Source organism: Nannospalax galili, unplaced genomic scaffold, assembly GCF_000622305.1.
Source record: "Nannospalax galili isolate Female #2095 unplaced genomic scaffold, S.galili_v1.0 scaffold101, whole genome shotgun sequence".
Taxonomy (NCBI): domain Eukaryota; kingdom Metazoa; phylum Chordata; class Mammalia; order Rodentia; family Spalacidae; genus Nannospalax; species Nannospalax galili.
The window spans coordinates 1630923-1656562 of NW_008345700.1; the positions used below are offsets into that span (position 1 = coordinate 1630923).

At 45.2% G+C, this 25640-nt stretch overlaps 1 pseudogene; it reads left to right on the forward strand.

Moving 5' to 3' along the window:
- The first annotated feature begins 21494 nt into the window (after window positions 1-21494).
- On the forward strand, window positions 21495-21988 carry LOC103741164 (annotated as a pseudogene).
- Window positions 21989-25640: the final 3652 nt, after the last annotated feature.

Genomic DNA, 25640 nt, shown 5'->3' on the forward strand with positions numbered 1-25640 from the left:
TTAGAATGGGGTAGTTTCCTTCAACTTTAAAAATAAGTAAAAAATAATTGTTTTAATTATTTTGTTTTTTTGTCCTTTCTGTAGAAAGAATCGATTGCCTATATCCATAAATAGTTCTTCTGGGATTTGATTAGAAAAGTCTTTCGAGACGGTCTCACTTTGCAACCCTGACTGGCCTGGATCTCACTGTGAAGATCAGGCTGGTCTTGAATTCACAGAGATCTCTCTGCCTCTGTTCCTCAGTGCTGAGATTAAAGGCCACACTGGGCTTGATTAGAAAAGTCTTAAATTTATGTATCACTTTGTTGGAGAATGAACAGTTTCTATTTTGAATCTTCCAAAGTGTGACAGTGGTTTGACTTTCTATTTATTTGACTCCCTTTGGTTTAGTTTTTTTTTCATTACTGTTTTGGGCATAGCAGTATGCAGATCATAGTGGCTCTTATTTCAGATTTCTATGTATTTCACTTTTTCAAAGTTTTCATTTTTCTTAATTTTCAAGTGTCTCTGCCCCTCCCCCCCTCTGTCCCCCTTTCCCCCTCCCTCCTCCTTCCTTCTTTCTCCTCCTTATCCTGAGATTGAATCCAGGGTTTCTCTTTCATGCCACATGCTCTACCTCTTTCTACCCCTCACTGAGCTACATTCCTCCCAGCCTCTTGAGTTTTTTTTTTGACTTTCAGAAATTTTATTTTATAAGTTTTGCCTGCATGTATGTAAGTGTACTGTGTTGTGCAGCCTCCTTGGAGGCCAGAAGAGGGCATCATATCCTCTGGAACTGGTGTTATGGATGGTTGTTACCTGCCATGTGGTGCTGGGACCCAAACCTAGGTCCTCTGAAAGTGTTCTTAACCACTGAGCCATCTCTCCAGCCCCTCAAGTGTGTTTTCCTCCACTATTGCAAGTAGCGTTTTTCAAAGTTTTAATTTTCAGTTATTCATTGCTAGTATATAGAAATAGAATTAGAGTTGGGGTATAATGTTTTGTTTTGTTTTTGTCTTTTTGTGACAGGGCCTCCCTGTAGCCCCAGTTGGCCTGGAACTTACTATGTAGGGAGAACTATATGCCTGGCTTGTTATTAGGCTTTTTAAAAAGTACATACTGACCGGGCGTGGTGGCGCACGCCTTTAATCCCAACACTAGGGAGGCAGAGGCAGGCGGATCTCTGAGTTCAAGGCCAGCCTGGTCTACATAGTGAGTTCCAGGACAGCTGGGGTTACAGGGAGACCCTGCCTCAAAAAGACAAAAAAGTACATAACTGTTCGTGCCTGGTTTTGATATTAGTACAATGTTGGCCTCATAGATAAAGTAAGATTAGGCTTGTTCCTTTCTGATCTATTTTAGTAGCATAACAGTTTTCAAGGAATTGGTGTATTTCATCTGAGCAGTTGGGTCTGTGTTTGTAGTGTTCCTTCATTGTCCTTTTCAGCCCATGTAAACAGTGCTGACATAACAGGTTTCAGGTAGTGAGGTGCTGGGAAAACGCCTCTTCCCTTCATTCTTTTTTTTGTCCTGATAGGTGGAGAAGCCTGGACAGCCGCTTACTTCCAAGCATTGCCTAGGTCTGCATGGCAATCCAGTCTTCATCAGAGGTGTGTGGGATGGGGCCATACACATTAGTGCTTTTCCTGATCAGTACACGGGCAGAGAAGCCAAAGAGCAGCACGTCCATTGTCTTCTTGTTAGTGGTCTGAATGTGGTCCAGCTGGACATGTCACCCCTCGTCAGGTTGCTCCATGTTGGCCCCTCTTTCATGACCTCTTGTCTGGAAACCATGGGCTTCCTCAGGCAAGGGGTAGTAGTCACCAGATCAGTGTACTTGGGGACGGTAGTGTCTCCATCTCCACATCCTTTGTGCTGAACAGCAAGGCAGAAACGTTCCTGTGCTAGTCAGGCTGAATGTCCTTGTAGCCAACATTTTGCTACTGTTGCCTTTCATGGCTACCACCTGTACCCCCACTTCCAAAGACTGACCTTTAATGCCCTCTGATGTCTGCAGAGGTCTTAAATGATACCACTCTCTCCAGTCCTTGTCCTGTCCTCTTAGTCCTGGTGTTGGTACAGATGATTCTCATAGAATGAAAACATCTTCTCTCAGATGCATTTAAGATGAGCATTCTGGATTGGCAGCACGGTGCACTGTAGAGTTCCAGTTGTTGACTTGCATCTTGTACCAGCTGTGGCTCACTGCCCACTGCCTGAATTTTAAGAGTCAGACCGAGTGTCAGGATGCAGATCAATTTTCCAAATTCAGAGTACGGTTTCTCCTGAACACCTGTCACTTTCACACCATCATAAGGTTGTTGAATAGGAAAAATCTTAAGTAAAGCCAGTGTAAGTCGGTGGCCATCTGTAGTCGGTTTTGTTCTCTCCTAGCACTGAAATGGAACCTGGAGCCCTGTGCACTTTTCACGAGGCTGTGTCCCTACCTGTGACTTGTGTTTTGGGGGTTTGTGTCGTACATGTGTGCATGTATGTGTTCATCCACTTCATAGGTGCTTGCTTTTTTTTTTTTTTTTTTTTTTTTTTTTCTTTTCAAAACAGGGTCTCCCTGTAGCCCCAGCTGGCCTGGAACTCACTATGTAGATCAGGCTGGCCTTGAACTCACAGAGATCCACCTCCTGGGATTAAGGGCGTACACCACCCAGCTGCTTTCTAATTTTTAAAAAAACTTTTTTCTGTTCTTAAGTTCATTGACTTACTTTTTTTTTTTAAGCTTACTGTGTAGACCAGGCTAGCCTTGAACTCACAGAGCTCTGCCTGCCTCTGTCTCCTGAGGGATGGGATTAAAGGCGTGTGCCACCATGCCTGGCAGTTTATTGATTTTTTTTTTTTTTTTTTTTTTTTTTGGTTGGTTGGTGGTTGTGGTTGTTGTTGTTACTGGGGACCCAACCCAGGGCCCTGTGCTTGCTAGACAAGTGTTCTTCCATGAGGTAAACCGAAACACTCTCCTCCCTCCTTTTTTTAAAAAAAGATAGAACCTTACTATGAGGTAAGGAAACAGGGTAGTTAGTCGCCATGGGGTTTATCTTTGAAAAATATTAGCACGTGCACTAGAAATTATTTTTTGTTGTTGGATAGGCTGTTTTCTGGACAGTTAGATTCAGTTGGCTAATGGTTTTGTTCAGTTCTTTCTTGTCGGTATTTTTGTGTGTTAATCCCGTTGACTGTTGAGAATGAAGTCTCTGACTAGAACATTAGGTTGGTTGGCTTTTTTTCCATTTTCATGTGTGATGTGTGTATGTATATTTTTGCATGTGTATGGATGTACTTGTGTGCATCATGTGGATGCCCAAGGATGATGTTGGGAATCATCCTCCCTCGCTCTTCTGTGTCTTTCATTGAGACAGGGTCTCGGTCACACACACAGCTCTGCGGTGTGGCTAGCCTTGATAGCCTGCTCACTTTCTACCTTTCAAGACTAGATTTGCAGGTGGGCTGCCATGCACACTCAGTATCTGCTTAACTCCTATCCTCACATTTGAAGGGCAAGTGCTTCCACCACTGAGCCATTCCCAGCCCCTCTTGAGCCTTACAGTGTGCTTAGTGTCCCCCAGTGTGCTGACACCTGTTGCTTTGTTCCTAGGTGTCCTAGTTCTTCATTGCTGTGACAAAACACTCTGACCACTACCAACTTGGGGAGGAAAGGGTTTGTCTTACATCTCCCAGGTCACAGTTCATCCGGGAGCCCAAGGTAGGAACTCAGGGCAGGAACCTGGAGGCAGAAGCTGGCAGAAGCTGGAGCACAGGCCATGGAGGAACGCTGCTTACTGGCTTGCTCCTCTGGCCCCTGCTCAGCCTGCTTTCTTATGCAACAGAGGCCCACCTGCTCAGGGGTGGCACCACCCACAGTGGGCTGGGCCCTCCCACATCACTCATCAGAAAGATGTCCCGCAGACATGGCCACAGGCCAGTCCAATAGAGATAATTCCCCAACTGAGGCTCCCTCCACCCAGGTGTGTCAGGTTGACACTGAAGCACCCAGCACTGTTTTGATGAACAGGCCCTCTTGTCACTGAAGTCATGTGCCACTTCTTTTACATCTTCATTTATTTATTTTTATGTGTGTGCATGTTCTGCCTGCATGTGTACACACACACACACACACACACACACACACACACACACACGTGTGCAGTGCCCTGGACACCAGAAGAGGGCATCAGATCCCCTGACACTGGAGTTATGGATGGTTGTTAGATGCCATGTGGTGCTGGGAAGTGAACTGAACGCAAATCCTCTGGAAGAGCAGCCAGTGCTCTTAGCTGAACCATTTCTCCAGGCTCTAACTCTTTTTTAAAAAAATTACATGTATTTATTTGCTGAGCGTGGTGGTGCATGCCTTTAGTCCCAGAACTCTGGGAGGCAGAGGCAGGGGAATCTCTGTGAGTTCAAGGTCAGCCTGGTCTACATAGCAAGTTCCAGTCCAGCTGAGACTACAGAGAGACCCTGTCTCAAAAAGAACCCCCCCCAATTACATTTATTAATTTATCTTGTGTGCTCATGCTTGCATATGTGATGGTCATACATGGGTTGTCTTCTTCTAATCTCTCCACCTTAAATTATTTCTTATTAAATGTCCTTTTCTTGTTACTGTATGTGCAGGTACACTCATGCCACAGCTAGTGTGGAGGTCAGAAGACAACTTTTAGGTGTTGGTTTTCTCCTTCCACCAAGGAATTGGGGGAGGGAACTCAAGTGGTCAGCACTGTTACCTACTGAGTCACCCTGCTGGCCCCTCCATTCTATTCTTTGAGACAGGGTCTCTCACCTAGGCTGGCTGAACAGAGTTCCTGGGATCCGGCTGTCCCTATCCCCAGTGCTAGCGCTACAGCACCACACCAGCATGTTCTGGGAGCTGAATCTTAGCTGCTCTTGATTTTTTATTTATTTATTCTTAACTGCTGAGCCATCTCTCCAGCCCCTTTTGTGGTATTTTTGAGACAGGGTCTCCCTGTAGCCCCAGCTAGCCTGGAACTCACTATGTAGACCAGGCTGGCCTTGAACTCACAGAGATCTGCCTGCCTCTGCCTCCCAAGGGCTGGGATTAAAGGCGTGTGCCACCATGCCCAGCCTTTTTTGTGGTATTTTTTTAAAAAATATTTTGTTTATTATTTTTGTGTGCATGAGTGTTATGCCTGCATGTAGGTAAGTGCATCTGTGTTGTTCAGTGCCCATGGAGAACAGAAGAGGCTGTCAGATACCCTGGAATTGGTGTTACAGACAGTTATTAGCTGCCATGTAGGTGCTGGGATTCAAACCCAGATCTTCTGCAACAACAGCCAGTGTTCTTAACTGCTGAGCCATCTCTCCAGCCCCTTTTGTGGTATTTTTGAGACAGGGTCTCCCTGTAGCCCCAGCTAGCCTGGAACTCACTATGTAGACCAGGCTGGCCTTGAACTCAACAGAGATCCACCTGCCTCTCCCTCCTGAATGCTGAGACTGAAGGCATGCACCACCATGCCTTGTGTGTTAATATATCTTATAGAACATTGGTGTGTTGTTAAAACTAAGAAGTAGGGTCATAAATATAGAATGCTTGCTTAGTATGCATAATCCCGAGTTCAGTTCCCAGCACTGTACAACAAAAACAAAAACCCAAGTAGTAAATGGTAGTACGATATTGTTAACTAATTACTGCCCCCCTCAGTTTTGTTTTGTTTTGGTTTTCCAGTTTTCTTTTTCTTTCTTTTTTCTTTCTTTATCGTCTTTTGAGACAGGGTCTCCCTGTAGCTCCAGCTGTCCTGGAACTCACTATGTAGACCAGGCTGGCTTTGAACTCACAGAGATCCACCTGCCTCTGCCTCCCAAGTGCTGGGACTACAGGCGTGCGCCGCCACACCCGGCATCTTTTTCTTTTTCTTTTTTTCTTTTTTTTTTTGTATAGTCTAGTGTAGTCCCAGTTGACCTAAACTTACTAGGTAGATCGGGCTGGCCTCCAACTCACAGAGATCACCTGCCTCTGCCTCCTAAGTGCTGGGGTTAAAAGTGTGTGTCCCCATGACTGGCTGTGGAGGTCAGAAGAGTGTCCTATCCCTCTGAACTGGAGTCATGGACAGTTGTTAGCTGCCATGTGGATGCTGGGAACCGAACCCTGGTCTTCTGCAAGAGCAGCCAGTTCTCTTAACCACTGAGCCATTGCTCCAGCCCCTTAAAAAATGTTTTTATTACATGTATTTATTGTGTGGGGAGAGTGTTTCATGGGTGTGCCACAGCCTGCCTGTGTGGAAGACACATGGCAACATGTGGTAGTCAGTTCTCTCCTCCTACCTTGTAGGTCCTAGAGATCAAACTCAGGTTGTCAGGGTTAGTAGCAAATGCCTCTCTCTTTGGAACCACCTTATTGGCCCTATTTATTTAGTTTTACGGTTTTTTAAAAAAAAAATTTAATTTTTATTTTATGTGTATGAGAGTATTGCCTGCATGTATGTGAGTGCACCCGTGTTGTGCAGTGCCACTGAGGTCATAAGAGGGCTTTGGATTCCCCTGGAACTGGAGTTAAGGACAGTTCGTAGCTGCCATGTGGGTGCTGGGAATCGAATCCGGGTCCTCTGCAAGAGCAGTCAGTGCTCTTAACCACTGAGCCATCCCTCCAGCTCCAGTTTTACGGGTTTTTAAAAAACATTTATTTGTGTGTTTGCATGTGCCATGGTGTGCATATGGCGGTCAGAGGTCAGATTGCAGTAGTTGCTTCTCACCTTTCATCATGTAGGTTCCAGGGGTTAAACTCAAGTTGTCAGCCTTGACAAGGGCTATTTACCTGCTGAGCCATCCTTCTGGCTGCTGATTCTGTTTGCTTATTGAATTATGTATATGGTATGTGTAGCCTATTCTTGCCGTGACTCAAGTGTGAAGTTAGGGGACGACTTCCTGGAGCTAGTGCTCACCTTCCACTCTTGTGAGTTCCAAGGGTTGAGCTCAGCTCATCAGACTTAGGGGCCAGATGGCTTTGCCCTCTGAGCTGCCTTGCCAGTACCCCACCACCATTTTTATTTTTGAGACTGAGTCTTACTACGTAGCTCTGGCTGGCCTAGAATTTGCTATGTAGACCAGGCTGGCCTTGAACTCACAGAGATGTGCCTGCCTTGGCCTCCTGAGTGCTGGGATTAAAGGCGTGTGCCACCATACCTGGCCCAAGCTTAACTTTAAAAAATTTATTTTGTGTGTGTGTGTGTGTGTGTGCGCGCGCGCGTGCGCGCGCGCTCCGTGTTGTGCCTGTGGAGATCAGAGGACAGCTTTTGGGTGCCTGTTTACTCTTTCCACCATGTAGGTTCCTATTTTTTTAATTTTTTTTTAAGTTTATTGTGTATAGGTGAGTGCATGTGTGCCACAGGGCAAGTTTAGAGGTCAGGGAAAAACTTTTGGAGTCAGTTCTCTGCTTTCACTTTTACATGGGCTCTAGGGATTGAACTCAGATCATCAGGATTGCATAGCAAGCACTTTACGTGCTGAGTCATCTTGCCAGCCCCCAACTTAACTGCTTATTAGTTTACTGCAATACAATTTTTCTCTCTTGAAATATTGGAAGTTCTGCTGGGCAGCAATTCTGTGGGTTGCTGCCAAGAGCTTGTTGGAGGTTACTCAAGGGACCTGCCAGAGTGGCGATGCCTCTAGTCATATGGAGTAGTGTAGAGGAAGGAATTACAAGCCGCTAGTCATAGCTGATGACTTTAGGTGAAGAAATCTCATAACTGAATTTTTTATGGCGTTTATAATACTGTGTTTTCTCTTTTATTATTTTTATTTTAGGTGTATGAGTGTATTGCCTGCATGTAAGTGCACCTGTGTTATACATTGGAGGTCAGAAGAGGTTGTCAAATCCCCTGGAACTGGAGTTAATAGAAATAGCATCACTGTCAATGCCGGGGGTGGTGCATGCCTTTAAATCCCAGCAGAGGCAGGTGGATCTCTGAGTTTGAGACTAGCCTGGTCTCCATAGTGAATCCAGGCCAGCTAGGGCTACAGGGAGACCCTGTCTCAAAAAGACCAAAAAAAAGAAATAGCATCACTGTCAATATTTCTTTTCTTGAGAAATAATAGGAGGTTTTGCGTTTGTCGAACTGGTTATCGTAACCATGTGTCTCTTGCAAACTGCTGTTTGCATTTAGAGATGCTCATCTGTATTCTAGTTTTTGTTTTGTTTTGATTTTTAAAAAATATTTATTATTTTATATCTTACGTGTATGAGTGTTTTGCCTGCATGTATGTATGTGCACCTGTGTCGTGCAATGCCCACAGACACCAAAGGGTGTCAGATCCCCTGGAACTGGAGTTACGGATGGTTGTTAGCTGCCATGTGGGTATATGATTCAAGTCCAGGTCCTCTGCAAGAGCAGCCGGTGCCCTTAACCACTGAGCCATCTCTCCAGCCCGTGGTTTTTGTGGTTTTGAGACAGGGTTTCACTATATAGCCCTGACTGGCTTAGAACTTGCTAGGTTGACCAGACTGGCAGCGAACTCACAGAGTTCCACCTGCCCCTGCCTTTCAGTTCCTGGTAGCCTTTACCACTCACCAGTCCTTGACTGAGATAGGAAAACTGCCATTTTTCCAGGCATCCTTACCTGTATTCAGCCTGCTCCATTTTCTTCTCAGCCGGTCTCTAGAACACTTTGCTGCCCTCCAGCCCTGTCTGCCCTCTACCCGAAGGCTGTGCTGACCAGCCTTGCTTGGTGGCCTCCCTGCTCGTCTCTCCTGCGCCCTTCATTTGCACTTAGCCAGGTGGGGAGCTCAGTCTCCCTCTTGATTTGAGTTTCTTTCCACTTCCATATTTGCTGCCCAGCCTGGTGGTCACAGAGTGCTGCTCATGTGGCTCAGCTCAAATGATCTACTGGGCTGTCTTCTCATCTCTACCTCTACTACTGGCGTTTACTCTTCTAGTCTCCCTCCTTCCTCTTTTTGTTTGGTAACTATACTCTTTTTCGCTAAAGATGTATGTCGTGAACTGTCGTGTACTGGGAGCACGGCTTCATCCTAGGCCAGGCTGTTGTGTCCTTCCTGGGTTACCATAGCGCCCATCCTTGGCTCAGCCACAGCATGTAGACGGGAACTCTTCTAGTCTCCCTCCTTCCTCTTTTTGTTTGGTAACTATACTCTTTCGCTAAAGATGTATGTCGTGAACTGTCGTGTACTGGGAGCACGGCTTCATCCTAGGCCAGGCTGTTGTGTCCTTCCTGGGTTACCATAGCGCCCATCCTTGGCTCAGCCACAGCATGTAGACGGGATTGAGGTTCTTAAATTTGTGCTGTAAATTGTCCCACCATGATGCTCCAGGGCAGGTGCAAGCTATGCAGCCGAAATTCCTGAAGCATTCTCCCCATTTCTGAAGCTTCCGGTTTTCTCTGCCTTCTGATTTGGAAGAACACATTTATCCTGTTTCCAAGGTCAGTCCAGGGTTGCTCAGCTGCTGGATTTCAGCACGTCTGTTAATGCATGGAAACTCAATGCAAAATTTATGTGTGGAGCCGGGCGTGGTGGCACAAGCCTGTAGTCCCAGCACTCGGGAGGCAGAGGCAGGCAGATCTCTGTGCGTTCAAGGCCAGCCTGGTCTACATAGTGAGTTCCAAGACAGCTGGGGCTACAGGGAGACCTGCTTCAAAAAGACCAAAAAAAAAAAAAAAAAATTGTGTGTGGGTGTACTGTATCAAAGGCCTCTTAAAACTGCCTTGTCTTGGAAATTGAGAAGAATTCGGGGAGGACATGGGAGGTGGAGAGATGGAAATAATGACAGTATAATACTCAGGTATAGAATTATCAGTCAACAACATGCTACCTTGTCCTGTTCCCCAATCTTGAATCTTTCTGTGGAGTTACTTTCCTTGACATTCAGATTTGGAGTTTTCCATCTGTCCCTTCTCAGTCCTTTTGGCCTTGTATAATCCATAAATAAGGTGCACTTAGATCCGATGAGCTTTCTCCTGTTGCCACCTAATGACTTGAAATACTGGCAGTGACACTAGTTTGTACCTGCTGCTTCTGACTGTCTCAGTTCATGTTTTATCCCCTCTCACTCTTGTATCTGCCTTTGTCATCAGCCTTTCAGAGAAGTAATCATACCCTTCTCCCTGTTTTTTTAAAGACAGGGTCTCCCTATAGTCCCAGCTGCTCTGGCCTGGAACTCACTATGCTGGCCTTGATCTCACAGAGATCTATCTGCCTGCCTCTGCCTCCTGAGTGTTGGCATTAAAGATGTGAGACACTGTGCCCAGCATTGAATCCTTTTGACCTCTTTGTGTTTAATCTTGATTTTATGTGCCTTTCTGAAACTTTGTCTTCATCTGTGTGTACAGTGCCATCCCAGTCTCCTGAGTGTGGCTTTGGTGAGTTCACTTCTACACACAGTCCCCTCAGTTTAGTTGATTCTATGACTTACACCTTGGGTAGATAGTTATGTTAGTGGTTAGAAACTCAAGTGGGAGGTCACTAGGTCTTCAGCATCAGAGTATTCACTTAGCAGGATAATCATCAAGATCCATTTTCTCCTCAGCTGCGAGCTCAGGTTGAGACTGAACTCTGCATTTTTATCCAGCAGTTTTAGGCATCATTGATTTGAGACAGTGTTTCCTGTATGCCCAGGTGGCCTGAAACTCACTACGTAGACCAAGCTGGCCTGATGTCACAGCTCTGCCAGACTCTGCTTCCCAAGTGTTGGGATTAAAGGCATGCGCTACCAGGCCCAGCTGGAGGAGTTTTTGTCTCAGTTCTCAGGTAACTGCAACCGCAGTTGTGCATGGACAGTTTCTCTTACTAGTCCATGAGAACACACCACACTGCCTGCATCGTCTCTGTGCTTGGTATCTGTTTAGTTTGTTTGAGACAGACTGGCCTCAAGCTATGTAGCTGTAAATGTTATGCTAGGGGCTTCCATTGTGCGAATTGGTCATTCTTTTGTTGTTGTTGTTGTTGTTGTTGTTAGGGTCTCACTATGTAGCCCTGGCTGGCCTGGAACTCGCTTTATAGACCAGGCTGACCTTGAATTCATAGAGATCCACCTTACCTCTGTCTTCTGAGTGCTGGGGTTAAATGGCCTGCTGTCACCAAGCCTAGCCTTTTTGTTTTTTGTTTTTTTGAGATAGGCTCTCTTGTAGAACCAGACTGGTCCTGAGCTTGCTATCGAAGGCTTGAACTCTTTATCCTCCCGTCTCTGTCTCTCAAATGCTGGAATCACAGGCATGTGCCACCATGCCAAGTTTTATCCTAGATAAAGTTCTTTGGTTCCTTTATGACAGTTCTGTCACTCCCTCTGTCTTACGTCTTTCAGTGACTGTTGGTTGGCTCCAGGATCCCTTTCTGTGCCCTGTGCCAAGGCCTGCCAGGGAGCAGGTGTCATGATCTTTTGGCCTTCTGGAAGAGCTAACTTCCTCCATCTCTTCCCCTCCCCTTCTTTTTCTTTGCTTTAAAAATTTTCATTTGTTATTACTGTGTGTATAATGTGTCTAGGGGTGGTGAGCATGCCACAGCCCTCAGGTGGGGGTCAGAGGGGTCTTGTGGAGTTGGTTCTTCTACTCTTACTGGGTTCCGGAGTTGAACTCAGGTTCTCAGGCTTGCAGGGCAGGTGTTCTACCTACTGAGCAATCATATTGGCTCTTTTTCTTTGAAAAATAAGACATTAGAGGCTGGAGAGATGGTTCAGCGGTTAAGAACACTGGCTGTTCTTGCAGAAGACCTGGGTTCAAATCCCAGCACCCACATGGCAGCTTGAACAAACTATCCGTAAAACTCCAGTTCTAGGGGATCCGACAGCCTCTTCTGACCTCCGCAGGCATTGCATGACACGGGTGCACTTCCATACATGCAGGTAATACACGCTTACACATAAAATAAAACAAAATATTAAAAAAAAAGAACCGGGTGTGGTGGCACACGCCTTTAATCCCAGCACTCCGGAGGCAGAGGCAGGCAGATCTCTGTGAGTTCAAGGCCAGCCTGGTCTACACAGTGAGTTCCAGGACAGCTGAAGACACTAAACTTTACAACCTGACACCCCTCTTGATGTGCACTTCAGGCCATTGAAGATCTTGTGTGAGTCTGGTGCTGTCCTGAGGCAGAAGCGGCTTTCAGTTCTCAAGTGTGCTGTCTTGTCGCGTGCAGCCTGTGTGCCATGATGGCTTCTTCAGAGCAGCCCCAGGTTCTGCTGTCTGACTGTGGTTACACTGGTGCTCAGGATTGCAGCCATGGACTTAAAGTCTGCTCTTGTGAAAGCACATGGAACTTGGGGCGTGATGGTAGTCTGTACGTATTCTCCTTCACAAGCTGCTTGTTAGCCACATGTGACTCAAAGTTATCTGGGGGCTGGGGAGATGGCCCAGCAGTTAAGACCACTGAATGCTCTTGCAGAGGACCTGAATTTGGGTCCCAGCACCCACATGGTGGCTAACAACCACTTGTGACTCCAGTTCCAGGGAGTCTGATGTTTTTCTGGCCTCTATGGGCATTGCATGCACATGGTGTACTTACATACATGCAGGTAAAACAGTCATACAAATAAAAATAAAAAAATGTTTTAAAAGAAAATGATCTGAGTAAAACTAAGAATCAGCTTTCAAAGGTTAATTGAAATACACACTTTCATTGGTGACCAGTGGTGCCTGGAGCAGTTATCTCGCCCTGAGAAGTTAGGCAAGGAAAGTACAATGCTTACAGTTGGCAAAATATTAAAAAAAGTTTCCAGAAGTAAAATGCCGCCTGCAGTTTCTACAGCTGTATTTGAAGATACGTGTTGCTCTGTCTAGTGCTTTGTAAAGTTTCTTTAAAATGGCTCAGGGTTTGTAGCCTGTTAAGTACTGTGGTTGGTGGAATTCAGTTGTAGAAAGGGCTCTGACGGGTTATCATGGGCAGGTGTTGAGTGCCGAGAACTGGATGCCTACAATAGTTTTTAAAAGTCTGGTAGAACAGGATGTCTGCTGGACTTCCAAGAAAGACCCATACAAAAGCTTTCTGCTGTGGGGTGTTACAGCTGTTCTCGGCATTTGCCACCTTTCCAGTGCTGCAGGGCAAGTAGTACCTTCCATTGGAAAGCTCTTCCAGCAGCCCTAGGGACCAGGCAGAGGAGCAGAAGCCATACCACAAGGCACTAGCAGAAGAAGTGCATGATTTTGTCAAGCAAGTACTCTTAGGAATTCATAGAAACAATCAATGGCAGAAGATTTGAAAGCAATGAGAATGAATCTTGGGAAAGAGTAGCCCTGGAACCATGAGAGATAGGTGTTTACAGGGAGTCAGCCTGTACTTTCTGCTTGTTTCTGATTGAATTTCTTTGTGTGCTTGTGTGAGATAGAACATATAGATAGGCTTTAAAGTGATTTCTTAGATGAACAGGTTTCATGGAAAAAGTTGATATTAGTGGTGCTGTAACTGCTGCTTTTCTTTTTTCAGACAGGGTCTCACTATGTAGAGCAGGCTGGTCCCATACTCAGAGAGATCCGCCTGCCTCTGCCTCCTGAGTGCTGAGATTAAAGGCCTGTCCCCCCCATTCCTGGCTGGAACAGCCACTTTGTAATTAAAAAACAAAGCAAAAAAAAAAATGATTCCTGGATAGGGTTGCGGAAAGAAGAAACCAAGTTAAGTTTATTTACCACATGATACATGGGGAGGTGCTTTTAAAGCACCAGGTTGGGTTTGGAGACCTCTGTGGAGTCCCAGGGCCTGCATTGTTTGTGCTGAGAGGTTGGGGCCCAGAACTTAGCAAGACACAGGTTTGCTGATCATCTTCTGTCAAAATAAAAAGCATTGCCTATCTGAAGGTGAATTGTTTTTTTCTTTTGATCTTTTTGAGACAGGGTCTCCCTGTAGCTCCAGCTGTCCTGGAACTCACTATGTAGACCTGGCTGGCCTTGAACTCACAGAGATCCGCCTGCCTCTGCCTCCTGAGTGCTGGGATTAAAGGCGTGCACCACCACACCTGGCTGTTTTTCTTTTATATAAAGGTTAGCTATCTAGATTTACTGACCTTTCTGAAATGGTTGTTAATAGACAACTACCTAGTCAATTCAGTATTTTTCAGAAAAATATTTAATCTGCCCTTTCAAGGTGACATTTTAACAATGAGTAGAAAATTGCTTTTTGAGAAAAACTTGATGTAATGAGTATTTTGAAATGGATGTTTAGAATTGTTTCCATTATATGTGCTACAAATAATGTAAATGGTTACAATTAAACTTGGAAATCTGATTGTTTGGTTTTGGTTTTTTTTTTTTGGTCTCTTTTGAGATAGGGTCTCCCTGTAGCCCCAGCTGGTCTGGCTGGTCTGGAACTCATTATGCCACCACGAGCAGCCAGAAATCAGTTTTTTATCCTTTTATCCTGTTGTCACTGTAGGGTTTGAATTTTTATTAAAATGCAGAAATGTGCAGGGCTGGAGAGATGGCTCAGTGGTTAAGAACACTGTTGTAGAAGACCCGGGTTCGAATCCCAGCACCCACATGGCAGCTAACAACTGTCCATAACTCCAGTTCCAGTGGTTTGACAGCCTCTTCTCACCTCCATGGGCATTGCACGACACGGGTGCGCTTAACTACATGCTGGCAATACACACATACACATAAAATAAAAATAATCAAATATTTTTTTTAATGCAAAAATGTAATGCTTTCAGGTTACTGTGTAAAAACAAGAAACTTCCAGGAAGGTGTAAGTTGGCTTGGCTGAATTCCAACTGAAACCCTTGCATAATTGACAGGGATGAAGACCAACTGCCCTGAGTTAGCTGCATCGAAGACAGACATTGTCTATTGAGTCTGTGCGCCTTGAGAGGGACCTTTGAAGCAGGCGCTATCAGTAACACTAATTAATTGAATTTAGCCTGCTCCCAAGATTTGCTCCTCCATTTTTCTTCCCTCTTCTCTTAAAAATTTTTTTGGGCCGGGCGTGGTGGTACACACCTTTAATCCCAGCACTCGGAGGCAGAGGCAGGCGGATTTCTGTGAGTTCAAGGCCAGCCTGGTCTACATAGTAAGTTCCAGGACAGCTGGGGCTACAGGGAGACTCTGTCTCAAAAAGAACGAAAAAAATAATAATCTTTTTATTGTATTCATTATTTATTGTGTATATGTTTGTGGGCACACGTGTGCCATAGCACATGTATGGGGACAGCTTAAGAGAGTTGGTTCTTTCCCTTTACAGTGTGGGTCTAGAGGACTGAGCGCTGATGTCAGAGTTGACAGCAAGCCCCTTACCCCTGAGCCATGTCTCCTCCTCTTCACTCTCTTACCCCTTCTCTCCCTCTCCACTCCCATCTTGTCCTAGGATGGGATCCAGGACCTCATCCTTGCTGAGCATATATATATATATACGCTCCACCACAGAGCTGCTGCCCCAGCTCTGTTTTGTATGCTTTTTACGATACATAGTGTTTTTGTGGGAAACTTAGGTGCCCTTAGGGGGTTCCTGCTTTTTTAATTTTTAGTATTTACTTATTTATTCATTCATTTATTTGGTCTATTTTTTAAAAAAAAATAATGATTTTTAAAAATTTTTATTTATTTATTTTATGTGTATGCGTGCATTGCCTGCATGTAGGTAAGTGTACCTGTGTCATAAAGTGCCCACGGAGGTCAAAAGAGACTGTCAGATCCCCTGGAACTGGAGTTACAGACAGTTAGCTGCCATGTGGGTGCTGGGATTCAAACCCAGGTCTTCTGCAAGAACAACCAGTGTTCTTAACCGCTGAGCCATCTCTCCTGCCCCAATGTTTGGTCTTTTTGAGACAGGGTCTCCCTGTAGCCCCAGCTGTCCTGGAACTTGATATGTAGACCAGGCTGGTCTCGAACTCATAGAGATCCGCCTGCCCCTGCCTCCCGAGTGCTGGGATTAAAGGTGTCGCCAACCTACAGGGGTTCTTTTTTGCCTCATCTTAGCGAAGAATCTATTAAGTGGCCTGTGTGTGTGTGCGTGTGCCTATGTGTGTGTGTGTGTGTATGTGCTCATGTGCCAAGTTCTGACTCAGGTTCTCAGTGCCTTTGTTCCTCACCGCTCAGTCCCCTTCATCACTGGGCCTGTGTTTCCTCACATTGGCATGGAGGTGTCCGCAGCTCTCTAGATCACATTTTTCCATTTCTGTCTTTATCTTTGCCTCTAGAATCCTAGCATTTTTCAGGGCCTGGCTTGCCGCTGTCTGTTCTGATCCTGTCTACCAGTGAACACCTTTGTTTGACCTACGTATTTATTGTCCTTTGCAGAAAATAAGGCATATTATTTTCATCACTTTTATATTAAACTCTTCAGTTAGCACACAGAATAATGGGTTTCATTATGGTATTGCCATGCACTGTTACTCCTTGTTGGTGTCCGCACCCTTTGTTCCTCCTCCCTCTCCACTGCCCCCTCTTCTCCAGATAGTCCCGTCTTCATGTTTTATATATAATATACATACAATTTTTTTTTTCTTTTTTTGTCCTTTGAGACAGGGTCTCTCTGTAGCCCCAGCTGTTCTGGAACTCACTATGTAGACCAGGTTGGTCTTGAACTCACAGGAGATCTGCCTGCCCCTGTCTCCTGATTGCTGGGATTAAAGGCGTGGGCTACCACGCCCGGCCTCATACAGAGGTTTATATATGTTTACATTATACAAATGACTAAAATTATACAATATTAAAAACCATTGAGCATTTGTTGGCTAAATCAAGTGATAGAGAGAGTTAGAGATTCTTTTTTTTTTTTTTTTTTTTTTTTTTTAGAACTCCTTATAGCCCCAGCTGTCCTGGAACTTGCTATATAGACCAGGCTGGCCTTGAACTCACAAAGGTGCACCTGCCTCTGCTTCGCAAGTGCTGGGATTAAAGGTGTGTGCCACCATGCCCGCTAAGAGTTAGAGATTTTAAAAATATTTTTAGGGGCTTGAGAGATGGCTCAGCGTTAAGAACACTGGTTGTTCTTGCAGAAGACCCATGTTTGAATCCCAGCACCCACATGGCAGCTAACAACTGTCCAGTTCCAGGAGATCCAATGGCCTCTTCTCTCCTCCATGGTCATTGCACAACATGGGTGCACTTATCTACATGCAGGCAATACACTCATACAAATAAAATAAAAATAAAATATATAATTTTTTAAAAATTTAAGTGTATGAGTGTTTTGCCTGTATGCATATAAGTGCACCTATGTGTACCATACCTGTGGATATCAGAAGAGAGTGTCAGATTCCCTGGAACTGGAGTTACAGGGTTGTTAACTACCCCATGGATGCTGGGAACCAAACCCTGGTCCTTTTCAAGAGCAGCCAGTGCTCTTAACCACTGAGCCATCTTTCAAGCCCCAGAAAGTAGAGAGTTTTTTTGTTTCTAAAAGTTACAGAAATTATATTTGGACTGTAGAAATTTTCTGCTATGTGAATTGAGAGTTTAGCAATTTATTCATGATTTTTAGTCATAATGACCTGAAAGGTCTCATAAAACATGGCAGGGCCAGCGTTTCCACAGTGAGGTGACTGTGCTCTTCCCAGGTATGGTAACCAGGACTTAAGGCAAAAAAAATCCAAGAGAGGCATCACTGTGCAAAAGGAGTGAGTGGGCCTAGAAAAATGGCTCAGTGGTTAAGAGCACTGGTTGTTCTTGCAGAAGACCCAGGTTCGAATCCCAGCACCCACATGGGCGATAACAGCTGTCCGTAACTCCAGTCCCAGGGGTTGTGATCAGCCTCTTCTGACCTCCCCAGGTGTTGCATGACACTGGTGCACTTACCTACATGCAGGCAATGCACGCACACACATAAAATAAAAATAATAAAATATTTTAAAAAATAGAAAAGGAAAATGAGTGAGTGGAGAAGTAGAACCCAGGTCTTAGGAGATAACTGTGTGAACGTTTGCCTGTTTATCGATGAGGTTTCTGTGTGTAGCCTGGCTGTAAACATGCTGTTCTCCTGCATCAGCCTCCCTAGTTCAGCATATACCACACATGCAGGTCTTGTGTACAGAAAACTTGATTTCTGATGACAGGTTATAGCAGGATTCTAACAAGACCCTTCTTCCTTATAGCATAGGACCTTAGGGGTAATCTTTGGATCATTCTGGAAAGTAAACGGAATTTGCCTCAGTATTATTCTGGTTACTTATTGAAACACTCAGGGGCTTACCTCTCTGGCCAGATTTTTGTCAAGAGCTAGCTGATTAGAAACCCAGATGTGGAGTTGTGAATTGCAATGAAAATCTTGTTGTCAATAAGGGTAGAATATAACTATAAACATTTGACTAGGGACTGGGGAGGTGGCTCAGTGTGCAAAGTGCTTGCCAGGAAAGCATGAGGACCTGAGTTTGGATCCCCAGCACACATGCTAAAAGTTGAGTGCAGTGGCACACCTTTGTAACCTTAGAGCTGGGGGGTACAGAGACATATAGATCCCCAGAGCTCCCTGCCAGCCAGCCTGACTCAGTAGTGAACCCCAGATTAAGTGAGAGGCCCTGTGCAATAAAGCAGAGAGCAGTGGAGGCAGAGAAGACACTGGACACTGACCTGTAGCCTGCACATGCACACATGAACACATACACATGCATACATCACGCACACAATTTGGCTACATTTTGCCATGGTATGGAAGCAGTTCAAAGGTGATTATTCAGTCTTTAAGCATAGTGGTACAAATATGAGGTTAGTGCTCTTTGTCAGGTGTTTTTTTGTTTTTGTTTTTGTTTTTTTTCAGCACTGGGGTTTAATCCCAGACCTTATGCATGCCAGGCAAGTACTTAGCTACAGAGCATCCCCAGTCCTATTTTTTTGTTGCTGCTGATGCTGTTTTGTTTTATATTGTCTTATGAGACAGTCTTGAGGCTGTATTTATAGCCTAGGTTTGCCTTGAAATTCCTGATCCTTCTGCCTCAGCCTCCCAAGTGCTGGGATTATAGATATGAACTACCACACCTGCCTTGTTTGTCATTTGTGAGGTCACTGAATCCAGGCTTTGCACTTACTAGGCAAGCACTCTTACCACTGAACAACATCCCAACTGTTTGTCAGTTTGTTTGTTTTTTAAATATTTTACCTATTTTTATATTTTAATATTTATTTTTTGTGTATGAGTGTATTGCCTGCATGTAAGTGAGTGCATCCATGTCGTGCAATGCCACAGAGGTCAGAAGAGGGCTTCGGATTCCCCTGGAACTGGAGTTAAGAACGGTTCATAGCGACCATGTGGGTGCTGGGATTCGAACCTGGGTCCTCTACAAGAGCAGTCAGTGCTCTTAACTGCTGAGCCATCTCTCCAGCCCCTATTATTTTTAGTTTATGTGTATGAGTGTCATGCCTGCATGTAGGTAAGTACAGTGCTTGTGGAAGACAGAAGAGGCTGTTGGATCCCCTGGAACTGGAGCTACGGACAGTTGTTAGCTGCCAGGTGGGTGCTGGGATTCGAACCTGGGTCTTCTGCAAGAACAACCAGTGTTCTTAACCGCTGAGCCATCTCACCAGACCTTGTTTTTCAGTTTTAATAGTGAGATTTCTGTTATTTAAAAACCCCAGAAAGCCAACTGTGGTGGTGAAGATTAAAGGTCATCTTCAGCTACATATAGAGTTAAAGGTCAGTTTGGGCTACTTAAGACCCGGTCTGTAAACAAGATCATGGCTGAGGTGTAGCCCACTTGGCAGAGTGCTTGTCTAGAGCAAGGCTCTGCATTTGATCATGAGGGCTGCATAAACTAGGTGTGGCAGTATACTCTACAGGCCTATATTATCCCAGCACTCAGAATGCGGAGATGGGAGGATCAGAAGTTCAAGACCATCCACAGCTGCATGGTGAGTTTGAGGTGGCCCTGGGCTTATGTGAGTCCCTGACTAAAATAAACACAAGCAAACCCCTAAACTACCTCAGATACTTCTTTCCCCCTGAGGTCATCACAAGGGGCTGTGAGGAAAATTTGAGCCAGGGCTTACCTGAGCTCTGGCTTCATTAAATTGTGGGTTCATTATTATGTATTTATAGAGAGTCTGTTCTGTGTCAGAAATGGTAGTTGGCACTGAGGATGCATCAGGGAGCAAAACAGGAAGAGTCATTGGACAGCATGAGAGTGCTGTAGGGGTGAGGGGTAGTGAGGAGGGTGGGGCTAGCATGCATGGGCATGCCTGCGTGTTGACGCGAGGGTCTGGGAGACTTTCCAGGGAAGAGAGCACTAAGACCCAAAGGCAGCAAGTTCTGCCACATCCCGGTTCCACAACTAATATTTAAGTTTCATTTATAACTAGTCTTGTGGTGCTGGGCAAGCACTCCGCCTCTTGAGTTATTTCCCCAAATGCTAGTGACAGAAATTTAAAGTGTGACTTTTGATTATTATTTCTGGATCTCTTCTGAAATTGTGACCAACCTACTAAGTAGCCCAGTAGATCTTCGGTGGTTCTGGGTAGTATTTTGGCAGTGGCCAATGTTTAGTCTCCATTTTGACTCAGCCTGTGGGGCCAGTTTGGAATCTGTGTGTTGTGGGTTTGTATTCAGACTGTCATCCAAAGGCCCATGTGTTAAAGGTTTGGTCCTCAGCTTGGCAGTATTAGCAATATTGGAAAGTCTAGGTCAGAACTTTCTTTTCTTTCTTTTTTTTAAATTGAATTTTAGTGTATTTCATACATAAAGTCATCCTTATACTCCCTCCCCTTCCCCTTTGACACCTCTCATACCTCCCCCCTCACTGGAGTTGATACATTCTGTTGTTTGTATTAAGGCCTGTTATATAGAGTTAGTGTCCTGAGATGTTCCTCAGTGCAAGTTCATCCGCCGGGGTTTAGTCAGCCTATCTAGAGTCCCTTCAAGAAGATCAGCTCTTCCTCACCTGAAGTAATCAGCTGCCATTAATTCTTCAACTAGGATTATGGGGCCCTGCTATTCATTTCCACAGTTCTGTGCTGGGTTTTCATCTGCCTAAGTTTGCATGGGTCTTGGGGATGCTGACTCCATTGCTGTAGGTTTGTATGAGAAGGGTCCTAGGCATCTGTAGGACCATTTTGGTATGGTCATGCACCTCCTCCCTGGCTCTTAAAATCTTTCCGCCCCCTCTTCCACAGTGGTCCCTAAGCCCTGGGTGGGTGGATTTTAATATAGGAGTCCTGTCCAAGGACCCACACTCTGAAGCCTCTTATTCTCTGTAGGTCACTTGAAAATGTTAACACTTGATCTCAACAGGCAATCAGCTGTGTCTCCAACCCTCATGCCTCAGCCACTTACAGCCGAAAGAATGTCTGTGTGCTCCAGTTCAGAACCTTTTTTAATTTTTAAAGTCTACAGCTTTAAATTTTTGGGTCATAAGACAGATTATGAAGATTGGACTTATGCTGTAAGTGAAGTTCAAAAGTATTATGTCAGGCTTTCTTCTAATGGTCTTTCCCCAAGATGTGGCCCTGCATGGCACAGTAGACACGTCTAACCTTTGGGGTTCTCACTGCTTGTGGCTCTCTCACCCTCTCTTTGGTCCAAAGTTCCTCCATCTCACTCCTTCCCTCCCCTCCCTCAATTATGTATTGAGTTTTAAAATTTCATCAATTTGGCAGTTTTGCGTTTCTAAACGTTGGGTTCAGCTGCATTCAGCATGCTGTGTGGAAGCTATAGCTGCACTTCTTGGGTGCCCCCTCTGGCCAGTCTTGCCACTCAGATGAAAACTATTCCTAGGCCAGCACTCCCCGCCCCCCCACTCCCCAGCTCAGCCTCCAGCCGCAGCCACACCCTCTGCAATTATCCCACCTTGTGTACCCTGGCAGCCAGGCCTGATGGCCCAAATGGCAAGCACTGCAGCTGGTGTGGCTGTGGGCTCTGCAGTGGGGTGCACACAGGGGCCTGCCATAACTGGAGGCTTCAGAGGAGGTGGTAATGCTGAATCTGCAAAGCCTGACATCACTTACCAGGAGCCTCAGGAAACCCAGCGGATGGAGTAGCAGTCTGGTGGCCCTTGCCTTTTTGAGATCAGACAAGTTTCTGGAGTGTGCCCAGAAGCAGAGTGACATCAAGCTCTGTGAGGGTTTCAGGGAGGCGCTGGAGCAATGCAGACTTGCAAATGGGGGGGCTTCGCTAATCAAGAAGTTCTAGCTGAAGAACTGGAAAACTGATGACCAACTTTAGTGTAAAAATGTAACTGATAGTGGTAGTGTGAACCAAGCAAACCTGGTTATTAACAGCGCCATTGCTCAAGAATGGCCGTGGAAGAGCGTGCCCTCCCAACTGTTCACTGAGATGTGTGGAGTTGGGGGCTGGGCAAGTGTTTGGCCTTCTTAAACCAGTTGTGTTATGTTTCATTTGTGAGTTAATTAAAATAAAGTGATTTTAATTTTTTTTTTTTGGTCTTTTTGAGACAGGGTCTCCCTGCAGCCCTACCTGGCCTGGAACTCACTATGTAGACCATGCAGGCCTGGAACTCACAGAGATCTGCCTGCCTCTGCCTTCCAAGTGCTGGGACTACAGTTATGCGCTACCACGCATACCACCAGTCCATACTACAGGTATGCGCCTATGATTTTATTCTGAAAAAAAATTTTCATCAATTTGTTGAGCAAATATTGGTTGCAAGCCAATTAGGAGTAGGGTATTTGAAAGAGTTGTGCTGCTGACTTTCATCTGCTGGCATGGTCCATGTGGATTTTCATGTTTTGCCCAGCAAGGTCGGTTTATGCGGATCAAAATTAGTTTGTGTGGCTTTCTTGGTGCTGATTAGCGATAAGAAGTAATGACTTTGTAGCTCACACACCTGGTCATTGGCATGTTACCATCAGCTGACACTTACCAGGTGCTGCTGTAGCACTCTATGTTTCCTTAGTCTTCACAGTGATCTGTGGTGTAGGTGTATGTCCTGTCTCATTTTATGCTGAGGAAACAGGATAGAAAGGCCAGGGCCCAGGCCAGGGGATGGCTGTGGTGGCAGTGTCAGGGTGGAGAGCTGACAGTGCCTACGGTTTTTTATTTAAGTGACACTTAGAGATGTCTTCCCAGGTTAGAGCTGCCTGGTCTGGTAGTGTGCTCTGATGAATCTTGTAGCTTAGAGGAGAGTGACCATAACACACATAGAAAGCATTTTTGAAGGTTCTCTGTGTGTGTGACTTTATTAGACTTCCTTTATAGGTGTTGACCTCTATTGTACTTAGTTATAAGAGAAATACAGCACCCTAAAAGTTGTAAGACTTTTAGTTGTGAGTGCATGCAATATGTATTTCATGTTGTTTTTTCTGACTGACTTCCTTATTTGTTGTTCTTTTCTTTTTTTTTAAATATTTTATTTTTATTTTATGTGTATGTGTGTATTGCCTGCATGTAGGTAAGTGCACCTGTGTCATGCAATGCCCACAGAGGACAGAAGAGGCTGTTGGATCCCCTGGGACTGGAGTTACAGACAGTTGTTAGATGCCATGTGGGTGCTGGGATTCGAACCCGGGTCTTCTGCAAGAACAACCAGTGTTCTTAACTGCTGAGCCATCTCTCCAGCCCCCTGTTGTTCTTTTCTTAAAGCCACACCAATAGGAATTGTACCCTTTATTTCTGACTTGGAAACATTACATTTGCTATAGAAAAGAGGGATAATTCAAGCTTAATTCTAAGTGATGTCTAGTGTAATAATTACTGTCATACTGTCTTGGTTTCCTTGAGGTGTGGATTTGAATGGGGCAATCTTGACATTTCTAGGCTTGTTTGGAAGTCGCTTAGCCTAGTGAACGTGCCTGGCTTTCACTACCCATCACCCATACTAATTTCAACTTTTTGCTGTGTGTGTTGTTGTTATATATTTCTCTTTGTTGTTGCTTCAGAGAGCCTCATTTAGCGCTAACCAGACTGCCTCACACTTCTGTGTACGTGAGGCTGCCCTTGAACTCCTGATCCTTCTGCCGGTACCTCCTGAGTGTTGTGATTATAAGCATGTATCACCCCACCTCCCTTAATTATATGTTTCTTAAAGGTCTGAGGTCATTAAATATGTATTTATTAAAATAGTTTTAGGTTTTCTTGTGGCAAGGCCTGGCTCTATTTACAGTCCAGGCTGGCCTTGAAATCCTCCTGTCTCCATCTCTTGAATACAGGGGTGACAGCTCAGCTGTGTGCTACTGCACTTGCCTGTTCTTGTATGTGCTCCCAGAGGTCCTGAAGGTGTCCACTGAGGCCAGTGGTATATTGTACAGAATAAATGAATGGCAGAGCATCCAGACCTGGTGGGATAGTGTGATAATTCACCTCAAACCATGGCTTTGTGATGTGTGAATAAAGCATCCCAGAAGGTACAGAGTGCTCAGTTCCCATGCTGGCCCCGTTCTCCCCAGCACAGGAGCAGAGGAAAGGCAGAGGACATGGAAGGATGAGGAGTTAGTTGGTACTGAGTTCCTTCACTTTGTCCTGCTGCACCCTTTGCCCAATCCAGAAGAAAATAAGGGAAGGGACTCGGGGGTTCTTACTTTCATATGAAAATGGAAGGAAAGTGTCATACCCTCTTCCTCTTTTCAGGGCAGTACATTTGTGTGTCTGTGGGGTATGCATGCGTGTGCACCTGTACATTTGTGTGTCTGTGGTGATCAGAGGTTGACACCTGTCTTTTTGATCACTACACCTTATTTTCTTGAGACAACGTCCCTCACTAAACCTGGAGCTTACCAATTCAGCTAGGCTGACCAGTCAGAGTGCCTCCCCCCACTCCCGACCCCAAGATCTGCCTGTCCCTACCCTCTCCCCCCAGCACTGCAGTTACAAGCAAATACCACCACACTTTGCTTTTATTTGGGTGCTGGGGATCTGAACTCAAGTCTTGCTTGTGCAGCAGGTGCTTTACCCATCAAGCCATTGCCCCAGACCCTAGGTTAAGTGTGTTTGTAATCACCAGCCTTAGCTCCATTCACCTTGTGTGTGGATGTTCGCCTCCTGGCTGGGAAGGGCTGTGAGGCTGACCCAGTCTGCGTGTCCGTATGTAGCGGTTTCAGGCCATGAATGGAGGAGACAAAAGGAAGAGAAGAGTAGCAGCAGTGGCCAGGAGAGAGCAGAAAGGACCACAGCCTCTTTGTTCTCAAAAATTCTGTAATTTGGAAAAATGTGAATAATTTCCAGATACACTTCAGTCTTGTCTTCCGCACCTCCCAAATCCTGGCTACTTGTTTTTGTTTTTTCCAGACACTTTAAAAATTTATATTTTAAAATTTTTATGTGTATGAGTATATTGCCTGCATGCACATGTGCACCCATGTCATGCAGTGCCTCTGGAGGTCAGACAAGGGTGTCATAACCCCTGGAACTGGAGTTATGCAGGTGGTTGTTAGCTGTCATGTGGGTCCTGGGAACCCAAGCTGGATCCTCTACAAGAAAAATGAGCCATCTCTCCAGCCCCATATTTATTTTTTAATATGTATCAGTGTTGTGCCTGCATGTATGTGAGTGCACTTGTGTTGTGCAGTGCCCATGGAGGACAGAAGAGGATGTTGGATCCCCTGGAACTTGAGTTATGGAGTGGTTAGCCACCATGTGAATGCTCGGACTCAAACCCAGGTTTTCTGCAAGAACGGCCCGTGCTCTTAACTGCTGAGCCATCTCTCCAGTCTCTTTTTCAGACAAAAGTTTTAAAAACTATTTTATTTATTATTTTTATTTTATGTGTATGAGTGAATTGCCTGCATGTAGGTAAGTGCACCTGTGTTGTGCAATGCCTGCAGAGGTCAGAAGAGACTTTCAGATCCCCTGGAACTGGAGTTACAGACAGCTGTTAGCTGCCATGTGG